The sequence below is a fragment of the Salmo salar genome, chromosome ssa10 (genome assembly GCF_905237065.1).
Source record: "Salmo salar chromosome ssa10, Ssal_v3.1, whole genome shotgun sequence".
Classification (NCBI taxonomy): domain Eukaryota; kingdom Metazoa; phylum Chordata; class Actinopteri; order Salmoniformes; family Salmonidae; genus Salmo; species Salmo salar.
The window spans coordinates 90447211-90464083 of NC_059451.1; positions in this window are offsets into that span (position 1 = coordinate 90447211).

The following is a 16873-nucleotide window of genomic DNA, read 5'->3' on the forward strand; positions in this document are numbered from 1 at the left end:
GCACAGAAAAAAAAAATGTATGAAATGTATGCATTCACTACTGTAAGTCGCTCTGGATAAGAGCGTCTGCTAAATGACTAAAATGAAATGTAAATGTATGTCCCAGATGTGCTCAATTGGATCCAGGTCTGGAGAACGGGCGGGCCAGTCCATAGCATCAATGCCTTCCTCTTGCAGGAACTACTGACACACTCCAGCCACATGAGGTCTAGCATTGTCTTGCATTAGGAGGAACCCAGGGCCAACCAGACCAGCATATGGTCTCACAAGGGGTCTGAGGATCTCATTTCGGTACCTAATGGCAGTCAGGCTACCTCTGGCGAGCACATGGAGGGCTGTGCGGCCGCCAAAGAAATGCCACCCCACACCATGACTGACCCACCGCCAAACCGGTCATGCTGGAGGATGTTGCAGGCAGCAGAACGTTCTCCACGGCGTCTCCAGACTCTGTCCCGTCTGTCACGTGCTCAGTGTGAACCTGCTTTCATCTGTGAAGAGCACAGGGCGCCAGTGGCGAATATGCCAATCTTGGTGTTCTCTGGCAAATGCCAAACGTCCTGCACGGTGTTGGGCTGTAAGCACAACCCCCACCTGTGGACGTCGGGCCCTCATACCACCCTCATGGAGTCTGTTTCTGACCGTTTGAGCAGACACATGTACATTTGTGGCCTGCTGGAGGTCATTTTGCAGGGCTCTGGCAGTGCTCCTCCTGCTCCTCCTTGCACAAAGGCGGAGGTAGCGGTCCTGCTGCTGGGTTGTTGGCCTCCTCCACGTGTCCTGATGTACTGGCCTGTCTCCTGGTAGCACCTCCATGCTCTGGACACTACGCTGACAGACACAGCAAACCTTCTTGCCACAGCTCGCATTGATGTGCCATCCTGGATGAGCTGCACTACCTGAGCCACTTGTGTGGGCTGTAGACTCCGTCTCATGCTACCACTAGAGTGAAAGCACCGCCAGCATTCAAAAGAGAGCAAAACATCAGCCAGGAAGCATAGGAACTGAGAAGTGGTCTGTGGTCCCCACCTGCAGAACCACTCCTTTATTGGTGGTGTCTTGCTAATTGCCTATAATTTCCACCTGTTGTCTATTCCATTTGCACAACAGCATGTGAAATGTATTGTCAATCAGTGTTGCTTCCTAAGTGGACAGTTTGATTTCACAGAAATGTGATTGACTTGGAGTTACATTGTGTTGTTTAAGTGTTCCCTTTATTTTTTTGAGCAGTATATAAAACTTATATATATATAAAACTTATATATATATATAATAGTTAACTTAAAAATGTAAAAGTGGTGCGTGCATTTGCTTACTAGTTCAACAATCTAACCACTAGGCTACGCTGTTAGATTGCACACAGTGAACTTTATTTAAGTGTCACCTGATCTGTCACATGATCTCAGTATATATACACGTCTGTTCTGAAAGGCCCCAGAGTCTGCAACACCACTAAGCAAGCGGCACTATGAAGACCAAGGAGCTCTCCAAGCAGGTCAGGTACAAAGTTGTGGACAAGTATAGATCAGGGTTGGGTTATAAAAAAATATCAGAAACTTTGAACATCCCACGGAACACCATTAAATCCATTATTAAAAAATGGAAAGAATATGGCACCACAACAAACCTGCCAAGAGAAGGCCGCCCACCAAAACTCACGGACCAGGCAAGGAGGGCATTATCCAGAGGCAACAAAGAGACCAAAGATAACCCTGAAGGAGCTGCAAAGCTCCACAGCTGAGATTGCAGTATCTGTCCATATGACCACTTTAAGCTGTACCCTCCACCGAGCTGGGCTTTACGGACTAGTGGCCAGAAACAAATAAGCAAACATGTTTGGTGTTCGCCAAAAGGCATGTGGGAGACTCCCCAAACGTATGGAAGAAGGTATGCTGGTCAGATGAGACTAAAATTGAGCTTTTTGGCCATCAAGGAAAATGCTATGTCTGGTGCAAACCCAACACCTCTCATCACCCTGAGAACAACATCCCCACAGTGAAGCATGGTGGTGGCAGCATCATGCTGTGGGGATGTTTTTCATCGGCAGGGACAGGGAAACTGGTCAGAATTGAAGGAATGATGGAGGGCGCTAAATACAGGGAAATTCTTGAGGGAAACCTGTTTGTCTTTCAGAGATTTGAGACTGGGATGGAGGTTCACCTTCCAGCAGGACAATGACCCTAAGCATACTGCTAAAGCAACACTTGGGTGGTTTAAGGGGAAACATTTAAATATCTTGGAATGGCCTAGTCAAAGCCTAGGCCTCAATCCAATTGAGAATCTGTGGTATGACTTAAAGATTGCTGTACACCAGCAGAACCCATCCAACTTGAAGGAACTGGAGCAGTTTTGCCTTGAAGAATGGGCAAAAATCCCAGTGGCTAGATGTACACTAAGAGACGCAGCTGTAATTGCTGCAAAAGGTGGCTCTACAAAGTATTGACTTTAGGGGGTTGAATAGTAATGCACGCTCAAGTTGTCTGTATTTTGGTCTTATTTCTTGTTTGTTTCACAAGAAAACATATTTTGCATCTTCAAAGTGGTAGGCATGTTGTGTAAATCAAATGATACAACCCCCCCCCCCCCCCAAAAAAATAAATAAATCAATTTTCATTCCAGGTTGTAAGGCAACAAAATAGGAAAAATGCCAAGGGGGGTGAATACTTTCGCATGCCACAGACTTGCCTAGCAAGTACAATCTTAGTGAAGACCTTAGGTGATGGTTTATCATGATTCATTGCTGTCTTTACAGTTCCTGAAACATGTCAATTGTCTGATGCATGGCCTTGACAGCAGTGTTTGGCCACCCACTCAGTTACCAGTGACCTATTCTGTCACATCCCATGGAAAAGAGAGAGCGGAACCACTACTCTTTAAATCCATAATCATTGACAGTAAGTTTTGTGTGCCAAATGTTTTTTTTTTTCAGGTTGATACTCTGATCTTTAGTGTGTATTGATTCCTACTAACCAACTTTGCAAGAGCTAGGTTTGTACTAGTTATGCTGATGATCATTAAAAAATGTATCTGTTTAAGGTCTCACTGAAACTGTAGTCCCAAGAGACATGCTATTCAAATGCTCGTGATTGCCTGATCTTACACTCTTAGCACCTTTTTTACTATCTAGAACCTAAAAAGGGTTCATCCGCTGTCCCAATAGAACCCTTGTAAGAACCCTTTTTGGTTCCAGATAAAACCTTTCTGGTTCACATCAATGTAAAGGTCAAAATAATTAAGTGGCCTGCACATAAAAAAATTCTACCAAACAGTGATTATTAAATGATTGACTGGTCATTTCATTAAAGTTTGCACATGAAAGAAACACAAGTGTTTGATGCAATGCAAACCAACATTGGCTCAACAGCAAAGGCTGTAGTAAAACTTAGTTTTCTAATACATAGTTTAAACAGGGTATTACATATAGATAAAAAAAATAGTATTATTTGAAAATAAAATATAGACATTAGGGATGCAAATACTGAACAAAAACAGTTACAGCACCTTTTTGGAACAGTTTTGCTAATATTTTACAAATATTATATATTTTGCACAACTTGCTGAGTTGGTTGTGTTATCTGCATAACTGTAGTATTTAAAAAAAATATCATTAGGCATAATGACAATTATAAAAGAGTTGAGGCAGACTAATCCAATGACAGAACAATTCAATTTAAAGCAATAGAGCTGGTTGGCAGCCATATTGGAAAATGTGTACCCTATGGTTAAATCAGAAATAGCTAGGCATTATTGTGTAGACTTTACCTAGCTTTATGCAAAGTTTGGTGTACTCATTATGACGGCTTTTTGGGAAACTAGATTACCATGTGATAATAGAGCACATTCGAGTACTGTCCATTCTGGCTCAATATACCTCAAAATGTGTACATGTATGACCTTTGACCCCCACAGGTGGGCCCATAGAGACATCAAATAATAACATATCAAATTGCCTTAATTTGAGAAGATTGTTCCCTGATAAATATAATACAAAATAACATTTCCGTACCCTGATCCTGTTGGCCTAACTCACTGAATAGGGGTCATAACATTTAATGCAGCAAAAGACACATTTAGCTACCTCCGATACATGGCTATCATACCAAAATATAACCCACAGACATGGACCTTAATGAAAATCGTCATTATACTTTGCCACTCAAGTGTGAAATTTGTCCGTCTGGTCCATGGACTATCAGGGCAGTAGTGGTTGGAACAGAGAGTGATCTTATCCTAGTAGACAGTATCACAGTTTTCAGAGCGAGAACATGGATTCTCTCTTTGGATATACACATGTATGAGTGGTTCTACATTGGGATATCTACAATTTTATAACATTTAAATGAATTAAATTGAATCAAAGGATACTGAAATAAATTGCTGGATGGCAATAGTAGTTTGAATTGGGTCATATCATTGGTTATTTAATCTGTGTGAAGGCGGCATCTTTACAATTGCATGATCCACCAAAGGAGCACAATCTGATTTACTGGCCTCATAGGCAGATTGTTTCAGTGTAGCCTGGGGATGATCTGCCTCATCCTTTATTTATTGCTTTTTTTGTCTTCCTCTTCCCCTTCCTCCCCATAATCTTCAACATTTTAAATCACTATATGCTAAATTCTGATCCTATTCAGTAACGATTCTTCTTAGATGTTTCTATAATATAGTTAATAACTTTGAATTACCTTTTAAAGGAGGGGTCAAGGTCTAGATCATGGTAGTGTTGAATATTTATGTATTTCTGTGTCCTTAGTTTCTACTTGGCTTTTGATGGAGACTTTGACCTCTTAATGTACAGTGGGGGAAAAAAGTATTTGATCCCCTGCTGATTTTGTACGTTTGCCCACTTACAAAGAAATGATCAGTCTATAATTTTAATAGTGGGTTTATTTGAACAGTGAGAGACAGAATAACAACAAAAAAATCCAGAAAAACGCATGTCAAAAATGTTATGAAATTATTTGCATTTTAATGAGGGAAATAAGTCATTGGCTGAAACTCAAATTGCTAGGGGTCTGGTCCATGTGGGAGGAAATGTAGAGAAAATGGTGCCACCCACCACAAACGGACCAAGCAGCGTGGATTGGAGCATCGGGGAGAAGGATGGACATGGGAGTCGGAATGTAGATTCTGGGAGGACAAGTTAAGGGAGCTACGGGAATGTGAGAGGCAGCCCCAGAAAATGTTTTTTTTGGGGGGGGCACACGGGGTGTTGGGGTAAGTCAGGCAATAGACCTGGGCAAGCTCCTCATGCTTATTATGGGGAGTGTTTGGCGTGGAGAGCACCGTGCTATGCGGAAGTGCGCACGGTCTCGCCCATCCGCACGCACAGTCCGGTTTGGTCGATACCAGGCCCCCGCAAGTGCCGTGCTAGAGTGGGCATCCAGCCAGGGAGAAGTGCGCCGGCGCAGCACATCTGGCCACCAGTGCGTCTCCTAGGCCCAGGCTACCCTGCGCCTGCTCTACGCATGGCAGCCATCATTCCTCAGCACAGCTTGCAGGCCGTGCGCTCCAGACCTCCAGTGCGTCTTCAAGACCCGGTCTATCCTGTGCCTGCTCCCAGAGCCAGGCCTCCTGCATGTCTCACCAGCCTGGTGAGTCCTGTGCCTGCTCCCAGAACCAGGCCTCCTGCATGTCTCCCCAGCCTGGTGAGTCCTGTGCCTGCTCCCAGAGCCAGGACTCCTGCATGTCTCCCCAGCCTGGTGCGTCCTGTGCCTGAGTCGCCCGCCTGTCCGGTGCTGCCAGAGTCGCCCGCCTGTCCGGCGCTGCCAGAGTCCCCCGGCTGTCCGGGGCCCACGGCGAGGGACCCCGCTCTAGAGGCACTACCAAAGTGGGGTGAGCCAGTGGTGGTTGTTTTTGTGTTTTTTGTTTGTTTGAGGTGCATTTCGGTGTCTGCACCTTTGGGGGGGGGGTACTGTCACGTCCTGACCAGTAAGGGGTCATTTTGTTATTATAGTTTGGTCAGGGCGTGACAGGGGGTGTTTCTTTGTGTGTTTTGGGTTTTTTGGGTTGATCTATGTTATTCTATTTCTATGTTTAAATATCTAGTTTTTCTGTTTCTATGTTGGAATTGTTTGGGTTTGGTCTCTAATTGGAGGCAGCTGAATCTCATTGCCTCTGATTAGAGACCATATTTATGTAGGGGTTCTCTCATTGTGTTTTGTGGGTGGTTTATTTCTGTTTAGTATATCTTACCTGACAGAACTGTTTGGCTGTTGTTTTTTGTTTCTCTGTTTATTGTGTTCTCAGTATAATAAATTCATGATGAGCACTAACCACGCTGCACCTTGATCTACTTCCTTCGACGGCCGTTACACCTTGGTCGTTAGGTGAACAGTGTTTCCTCCGACACATTGGTGCGTCTTGCTTCCGGGTTAAGCAGGCGGGTGTTAAGAAGCGAGGTTTGGCGGGTCATGTTTTCGGAGGATGCATGACTAAAACTTTGAAATGATTTCTACTTTTACTTTTGATACTTAAGTATATTTTAGCAATTACATGTACTTTTCATACTTAAGTATATTTAAAAACAAATACTTTTACTCAAGTAGTATTTTACTGGGTGACTTTCACTTTTACCATTTTCTATTAAGGTATCTTAACTTTTATTCAAGTATGACAATTGGGTAATTTTTCCATCGCTGCATATATGTGCACCACCTCATTACTATCTCTCGCTCTGCTGTGTGTGCATCTTGCTAGCTGTCACCCCAATGTTTTTCTACTTTATTTAACTAGGCAAGTCAGTTAACCTCTCTGGGCCAGTGGGACGTTTGCGTCCCACCCTTGTCAACAGCCAGTGGAATCGCGTGGCGCGAAATACAAATACCTCAAAAATGCTAAACTTCAATTTCTCAAACATATGACTATCTTACACCATTTTAAAGATAGGTCTTGTCTGAGTTCTTTTGATTTTCCCATGATATCAAGCAGAGGCACTGAGTTTGAAAGTAGGCCTTAAAATACATCCACATGTACACCTCGGATTGACTCAAATTATGTCAATTAGTCTGTCAGAAGCTTCTAAAGACATTTTATGGAATCTTTTATGGAATCTTCCAAGCTGTTTAAAGGCACAGTCAACTTAGTGTATGTAAACTTCTGACCCACTGGAATTGTGGTACAGTGAATTACAAGTGAAATAATCTGTCTGTAAACAATTGTTGGAAAACTTACTTGTGGCATGCACAAAGTAGATGTCCTAACCGACTTGCCAAAACTATAGTTTGTTAACAAGAAATTTGTGGAGTGGTTGAAAAACTAGTTTTAATGACTCCAACCTAAGTTTATGTAAACTTACGACTTCAACTGTACATATGGGGGATACAACCTTCCCAGCTCTGCAGATTTTGCTGCAACGAGAAAGAGTCATTAGATCATTTATTTTGGTACTGTCCATATGTAGCTTGTTTTTGGTCACAGGTCCAGGAATGGCTGAAGAATTTCAACATTTACCTGGAACTAACGCTGCAGATAGTAATACTGGGTGATTTGAAAAGTCAAATTGATCAATTATATAATACTTTTAGCAAAAATGTTTATCTTTAATTTACAATATGTAGAAACTATGACAATAGAAAGGTTCAGAACTTTTGTGAAGCATCACAGCACATTTGAAAAATATATGGCTAATAGAAATCCAATATAGATGGTGTTAATATATTGATGGGAGGAGTTGAAAGGAGCTGAAGGGTGGGACTAATAACAACAAGATAACAAATGTAAAATGTACTGTGTCTGTAAAATGTATATGATTCAGAACTTATGTGAAACAGCAGAGTTGAAATTTCAATTTGCTATATATTTTTCAAAGACACTAAGTGTATGGAAACTGTATGCAAATGAGGCCTGTGACCATATTGGTCCCATGGCACATCTCTGAATAACAATTTTCCCCTACAATGCTGTTCTTTCATATGTTCTTCAACAAAAAGTAAAGCCTTGAAAACAAGCTGATAATCATTACAGTATATGGCGGGAAGCTTCATTTGATTTGGTATGTGCACTGTCGAAGCTCCAAAGCCATTATGTCTGTCATGTTCAGTTGTCTGTATAGCTGCTGTGTGGAAATACAGAGTTGAGATATTCGGTTGGCACAGTGAGCGCTTTGAGTACAATGTATGAAAATATATAATTGTTGTAGATTACCATAATACAATCCTACAGTGCCTTCAGAAAGTATTCACACACCTTGACTTTTCCACATTTTGTTGTGTTACACTGTAAAAATAGAAAGCCTCAAAACACCATCAATGTGTGCTGAAACCATGAAAAGTAGTGCACCTAAACTGAGATTCTGTCTATGGAGGATGTAAACCCAATGTATGTGTTTTAATTAACAGAATGTGATTTAAAACATACATTAAGTACCTTGAAACACCCAAATTGGGTCTTCAACCTGAATATTGGTGTTTAAGAGTGTTGTCAAAACACTTTTGAGGGTTTCAGTGCATGTAAAAGGCAGCATAGAACACAACTGTTTCTCACAATCAATGGTTTAGAAATGCAAATAGGCTAAATATTAATTGATGATAAGGGCCTATGGAGAATATTTTTGGTTGAATTCCACCTTTATATTTTCAATGCTTTATTTAGACAGATTATTAACAGGAGAGGTGGTAAGATGGTACATTTCATTGGAATTTTACCCACTCAACCACACAGCCACACTGTAAAAAAAGTATTATTGGGTGAATTGAAATTGACTCCAAAAAACAACCAACAAATACTTAATAAAAATAAATGCATGTTGTGCAGAGCCTGTGGTCCAGCGGTAACACACCCTGCTAAGACATGTCACCTCTCTCCCCACCGAAGAACAGGGTTAAATTCCCCACTCCAACCCTTCAATCTGTTCCCCACCCCCTCTATATCCCCTTTCCAACCCTTCAATCAATACCCCCTCTATTTCCCCTTTCATAACTGTCTCAATAAAGTGTCAAAATACTATATATATTTTTAAGTATGCAAGTCCTTTCAATGATTTGTTCATTTCATTTTAACAAAATATTCTTGGAATAAATCCGAGTAAATATGTTGTTAAAAATTTAAGTATCTTAAATGAGGATAACCAAAGGGAGACAAAATGTAGTGATTGAACTCATTGGAAATGTTTGATTTTAATCAACTTGCATTTCATATTTGCTACGTGATTCAGATTTTAGAGGATTTGGGGTAATTCACATTTTTTTACTTTATGATTCTTTCCCAGAATGTTGTGTGCATATTTGAAGAAAAAAGTATATTTCACTATTAGTATTATTAAGCCTTTTGTGCCATGAGGTGTAATGGATCACGATAAACGGATATCAAAACCGTCAGGCACATTGACATTCAATGAGGACAGAACCTATTCCCACATTTATGACTGTCAATGGAAGAGGCATGTGCAGAATCCACAATTCTAACCTCCAGTTAGTGTTGGTGGTTTGAACACTGAATTTGACAATACCTGCCAAAAAGGTAAATAATCAAATACATAAAACGATTTTATACATTAATGTTAGGGACAGACGTTCCGCTAGCGGAACGCCTCACCAATATCCAATGGTATAGCGTTGCGCGAAATACAAATACCTCAAGAATGCAAAAACTTCAATTTCTCAAACATATGACTATTTTACACCATTTTAAAGACAAGACTCTCCTTTATCTAACCACATTGTCCGATTTCAAAAAGGCTTTACGACGAAAGCAAAACATTAGATTATGTCAGGAGAGTACCCTCCCAAAAATAATCACACAGCCATTTTCAAAGCAAGCATATATGTCACAAAAACCAAAACCACAGCTAAATGCAGTCATCTGATGATCTTCATCAGATGACACTCCTAGGACATTATGTTATACAATACATGCATGTTTTGTTCAATCAAGTTCATATTTATATCAAAAAACAGCTTTTTACATTAGCATGTGATGTTCAGAACTAGCATACCCACCGCAAACTCCCGGTGAATTTACTAAATTACTCACGATAAACGTTTGAAAAAAATATATATATATTTTAAGAATTATAGATACAGAACTCCTTTATGCAATCGCGGTGTCAGATTTTAAAATAGCTTTTCGGTGAAAGCACATTTTGCAATATTCTGAGTACATAGCCCGGCCATCATGGCTAGCTAATTTGACACCCACCAAGTTTGGCCCTCACCAAACTCAGATTTACTATAAGAAAAATTGGATTACCTTTGCTGTTCTTCGTCAGAATGCACTCCCAGGACTTCTACTTCAACAACAAATGTTGTTTTGGTTCGAAATAATCCATAGTTATATCCAAATAGCTCCATTTTGTTCGTGTGTTCAAGTCACTATCCAAAGGGTGACGCGCCGGCGCATTTCGTGACAAAACAATTCAAAATATTCCATTACCGTACTTCGAAGCATGTCAAACGCTGTTTAAAATAAATTTGTATGCAATTTTTCTCGTAAAATAGCGATAATATTCCAACCGGGCGACGTTGTATTCGTTCAAACACTGAAAGAAAAAAATGGAGTTGTCTCGTGCACGCGCGCTCCAGTGTCATTGTTCTCAGCAATACCACTCACAAAAACTCCTGCTGCTTTTCGCCCAGAGACTGGAGAGCTCTCATTCCACTTTCTGGCGCCTTCTGAGAGCCAATGAAAGCCTTAGAAAATGTCACGTTACAGCAGAGATGCTGTATTTTTGATAGAGATGCCCTAGAAGGAGAACAAATTGTCAGACTGTATAGAATCTTCTCAGGTTTTGGCCTGCCATATGAGTTCTGTTATACTCACAGACACCATTCAAACAGTTTTAGAAACTTTAGAGTGTTTTCAATCCAGATCTACTAATTATATGCATATTCTAGTTTCTGGGCAGGAGTGGTGTATAGTGTGTGATGGGTGAGAAAACGTAAATGTAATCAATTTTAAATTCAGGCTTTAACACAACAAAATGTGAAATAAGTCAAGGGGTATGAATACTTTCTGAAGGTACTGTATTTGACAGCAGGCATTATAGTCTTATCTTATACATTCTACGAAACAATGATTTGCCAATTTCAGTATGAGTAAATACATGAGGTGCAACATTCACTGGGGACGGTGGGTCAGGTCCCACATTCTGAAATTGCATTTTTGCCCACCAGTTTTATCATCGCAATGTGATACAAAAAGAGGCAATGGTGTGCTTTAGGACTATGTGGATGCCTCCGAGCGGTCGGGTAGGCTGTTCGAAGTATTCAGCCAGCTGGATTTAGGACGGCAAGGACAACACAGAGCGGGCTGACAGGCTGTGTGAAGGCACAACTTCTGCAAGGCTGGCTGGACCAGCACGGGAGAGTTGAGAATAGTTCAGTGTGTATGTGTTGTGCTCTTTCCCTGAGTTGTAAAAGTAAGCAGAGCAGAAACGGGTTACTCTTTAGTTTACTGATGTAGCTGGCAAGGTAATTGCTGTTTGACTTAACAGAAAAAAACTAAACTAGTGTTTATTCGCAGTGCTGAGCTAGTATGGTAACTGATTTAACATTGGCTAATGTTTCATCCCCTCTCAACTGAGGTGAATGAATTAGCTATACTAGCTAGTAGCTACCACAGCCAGGTCAGCTCTACCTTCCAGTTATCTGTCAGGTTGTAATAGCCACCTCATATCGCTATCTAACAGCAGTTGTTTGTAGCATTTGTTTTGTCCCGTTTCAACAGAAGTAAGTGAACTTGGCTAGCTTTCACCAGTTGATGTACCTTTAGAGAGAGAGCTGGCCTATTATTTTTGCTTCAATCACACTAGACCTGAATCAAACATCAGCCAAATGAAACCATAAGCCAAATGATTGAAGATTGATATTATGATGTTTTTTCAGTGCAATGTGAGTTTTTATTATTCACTATGGCAATGTAACATTGTTGATCTGTCAGTTTCTCCAGCTAATTCCATACTTTACACACTGACACAGTAATAAACAGCTCTAATGTTACAGGCTTCACTGTCATGGTGCACAGCAGAGGTCATCCCATTCCTGCCCTGTACCCGCAGCTTTTCATACTGCACTCCCCCGCACCTGCTAGCTTTCTGTCCAACTCCCACCTGCTACCGCAAGAACTGATCCCAAACCCAACCGCTGTCCCGCAATGTTATTTTAGGCATATGTGATGCAGCTCACTTGCCAGCCATGGTCCCAGCAATTTAGCTCCCTATAGGCAATATCAAATGTGCAAAAATAACTTAAGAAATAGGTAAATTTACCAGAGATTCTCACATGGCCCTTATATTAGGCTATCTGTATTACTGGGCTATATCAGCCAACATGCTAGATGTAGTTTGAAGAGAGCAGAGTAGGAGAGACTTGAGCTATTTTTATAGCCTACCTTTTAGGAGTGGAAAGATTTTCAGATGGAGAAATATGGGTGATCAATATTTAAGGTTATTTCTAGGCAATGCAGTAAACTATTTAGGAAGTACATTTCCTTTGAAAGATAACTGCCCTGTTCTTCTCCACCCAAACATAGGCAATAGCCTACTCTATTTAATTGAGACCACATGTGCACCTGATCTTGCAGGTTTGGCTACTGAACTTGAAGCAGCAAGAATGATGACAGCAACACTTGCTATGTTTTGCATAGGCCTAGAGGATATAGCCTACCTTTTAGGAGGAGGATTTGCAGGCAGAGACAAATAAATGAGTAATCAATACTTATTGAAATTTAAAAGCCGCCTTTCCTTTTCAATGATTACATTTTTTGATTGCACTTTGACTCACGTTGGTTGAGCGCCCTCCACTTCTTTCAATGATCAATATTTATTTACAGACACTGTTGTAAACTACAGTCTAATCATATTTAATTTAATTTAATATTTAAGTTAATTGCCACATGATTCTCCACCAATGTAGGCAGCCCACTGTATTTCATTGAGACCACACATACTAGGCGTACTTGAACTCACACACCCAACTAGGAGAAGTAGGCTACTGAAGTTGAAGCAGCGAATTCAAGTTGAAGTTGAAGCAGCGAGTGTGTGAATAATGTGAAAAATATGTGCTTTTAATACAATAGATAGGCTAACGCATAAAAAGCAGAAAGAGGATTGTTTCCAAATAATCTGTGGCACAACAAAAATATTTTCATCCCAAAGTCATTTTTCTGACCGCCTGCAGCATGAAAAATTCGGACCGCTCCGCAATGATCTCTGTCGGGACCCGCAGGCAGCCCACGGGAATGCAGCCCTCTAGTGCACAGTCAGTACACAACCCTATGTTCATCATGTCTTAGCAGGATCAGATGTTGACAGGGGTCCCAGCGGGGTCAGACAGCCAGGGAAGGCCAGTCTACAAAGCTCAGGTGAATTTTGCAGTATATTAACAATATCAGTGAATGATACAAAGTTCCATCTTAAATAGATGGGTTGACCTACAGTAGCTACATGACAGCAGCTTAAAGCTACAGTCTTAAAGCTACAGTCACTTCAATTATTGAACCATTGATTATATTCTTGGATAATATAATGTATAAATGTACAGCAAGGTAATTATTTTTCATGCTTCATCTAAAGAAGATCAGATGGTGATGAAGGTCAGGCAGCCAGGGAAGACCAGTCTGTGATGGAGCTGAGATGAATTTTTACAGATACAACACTTTATTCTCTCTGCAGCAAACACTGGAGAAGCCAGATCATATTTTAAGGCAGTCTGACAAACCTCCAAAGTTAACTTCCAAACTGTATCAAGGGTTGATAGCAGCTTTTCCTGATGACACAAAACATGTAAAACAAAAATGTGAGGAAGACCTCGTAGAAGCTATTGATGATGAATGGATACAGATTTGTTTGAATGCCCAGTCATGTTCATATCATCTCAGACATAAGTTACTGCAGTTTAAGGCCGTCCATAGAACATAATTTATGCCAGTGAAGCTGAATTACATGCACTCAGAAATGTACATCCTCTGCTGGAGGTGTAAAATACAAAAGGGGACATATTTGCTTGTGTTATGGTCTGGTGAAGGCTGGCTGAATTCTGGCAAAGAGTATGTTCTTTTATCGCAGCATGTCTACAGATTCTCCCTTCTCCCTGTTTTTGTAAATAATAAAGACAATCAAGTCATTGTATTTTTTTAGAGAGTTGTTCATTCGTTAGGCTATTGGTTAAAGGTGCAACACAACATGTATTATTTAATTACCTTTGATCTAGTTCTGTCTTATTAATCATATTTAATAATGATCTCTTACCTAGCTTGATGACTGTGGACATTTTTCTTACTTTTTGTTCTAAATAGAGACGGCATATTGGATTGTGAAATGATTGCACAGTTTTTCTAGTGGATTGCAACCTTAACATAGTGTGAGAGAAATGTTGTCCATGAGGCAAGCTATGCTGATACAACTAAGGAATATGCTGGGTCTGGTGTTATCAAAGAGTGTTCATGGATCTTCAACCAATTCAGTTACATGTAAGTCACTGATCTGGCTCTGATTGGGATATGTCCACATTATTAACAAAGTAATCAAGCTCAATGTGACACATGAGAAAGCAGGTAGTTTAATTAAATCTGTCACTTTGAAGCCACATTGTGCAACTTAATGAGGCAGTGCCATCAAAAACATGATTTTCCTGTTTTATATTTCCACAATATGTGGTTGAACTAACACTGTGAAATTGGGAAAATTATAATAAATGACTACATTATTGCTTGAGAAATTGCATTTTGCTAAGAAGCTATCTTTGTTTCTTTTTGGCCATTTTAGTTGAAAACAATGACAGTAAGGTACTTAATTGTTACCTAGAAATGATTTGATATTGAGATAAAAACAGCTGCATTGGACATTTAACTGAGGTATAGCTTAGTCTAGCTTTTCCCTGTGGAATACAAATGGGATGAGCCCATATAGCATGAAACAAACCACATACATCTGACTGTAGCAGAACAGACAGAACCAGAGTCTTCAATTGAAGAGAAAAGTAAAGCACAAAGTCAAATCCAAGCTTAAAAGCCAGTGGTTTGGCATGGTCTTGAATTGCTGTGTATCATTTAGTAATTTTCCTTTCCTTTCTAAAGTGCCAAAACATTTGCTTCAGTAGCCCTAGATACAGTAGTTATCTGACTTGTATATTATGCTGCCAGGGGGAATTCAATACTGGAGAAACTGATGTTCTTTCATGCACCTGACGTGTTTAAGTCCCTTGGCAGCAGAGTATAAGATAACAACATTGCCTAGCTGATTGGAGACCAATGGTGGACAGCTGTCATCTCACAGGCACATCTTGACATGAAATTGGACTATAGTATCTTCTGTCAGCAGGGCCTCGAGTCAAGAACAGAAGAGGGCTAGCGAAATGGTCTGTTACACAAGATACATCTATGCTCCAATCTCAAAAGTTCACCTTATCAAAAGTGACTTCCCTCTCAATGTGGTGATGAAGTTATGTTGCGCTGTCTAAAGAAATAGATTACGTTGTGTAAACTTCACTTACCAATGTTGGCCACATAGGTCATTTGAAATGGAAGGGTATTTGACAGGTGTGATAGAAAAATTATATAATTACCTGATTTGTTTGATATTAATAGTTAATGATTATATACTAAACAAACAGTAATACATTTCTGTTCTATTAAATGTCTGTGTGAACTGAGAGGAGACAGAAAACCTACAGCTGGCATTCCATAGATAAGATGTGGTGGGTATCACCGAGATAGCCTGGAGGAACAGAACAAAGGCCTCAGTATTCCTATATATCCTGGAATCTGGTAAACAACACCAGAGGCAGATGACCACAGGATGAACCCAAAGTGGCTTATGGTGCCCCTAATCTATATGGGAGGGGTGGAACGAAGCATTCTTGGTATCAGCTATATAAAAACTGCATCGTCTGTAAAGGTTAGGCTGCTCAGCCCAACAGTCAAGACTGTTGAGTTGACTGGTTTCATTATTGCAATAATTCATCAATATTACATAAAGATGATTGCTTGAACTAATGACCAAGTCTCTCCCAGTACTGAATTTCCACAACACAGGTTATTCTGCCCAATGAATTCAGAAGATGACAGGAACACGCAGTACCCACCAGTGCTTTAGCCAACATGTTGGAGGTCATAGTTGTCCTAACACCCTTGCTTTAAGGCACCTGCAGCAGCTATATTAAAATGTTGGTAAAATGTTGTTCAGTCTATGTATGCATCAAAGATCAAATGATGTTGCCCTCAGCTTGTTGATTTAAGTCAGGGATGGGCAACTCTAGTCCTCAGGGGCCTGAATGGTGTCACACTTTTGCCCCAGCCCCAGCTAACACAACTGACTCCAATGATCAACTAATCATGATCTTCAGTTTACAATGCAATTAGTTTAATCAGCTGTGTTTGTTAGGGATGGGGAAAAAGTGTGACACCACTCCAGCTGCCGAGGACTGGAGTTGCACATCCCTGATTTAAGTGGCTGCTGACTCACAAGAAATGTCTTTCTACCCAAGGCCTGTTTACCTGTTTTTGCAATCCCCTGCTTTGACACTGATAAGAGCATCACGGGGAGAGTACAGACAATGTTTTCAAAGGAAACAACACTGTATATGAATGAATAGTTACACACTGCAGCCCAAATAGGAAATTCAGTATTCAATTATTGATTATGGTGCAGTAGTCTATCTCTACAGTAATGTAAAACAAACCCAAAAGTCCACCATGTGAATATCTAAAAAGTATATGGCACCCATCATGTGAAGGGTTCATGCTCTTGGTACTAAACCAAAAGAAATCAAGAAGTCTTAGGAATGTATATTTTAAACATGATGAGTCTTCAGGATGTCATATAATCGAAGTTCAACTACTTCCAAGCTAATAACTCTCAAAGTTCCCACCCTTCGTACATTTGTCTTACTGTGTGAACTATAATGAACAAAAATATAAGCGTAACATGTAAAGTATTGGT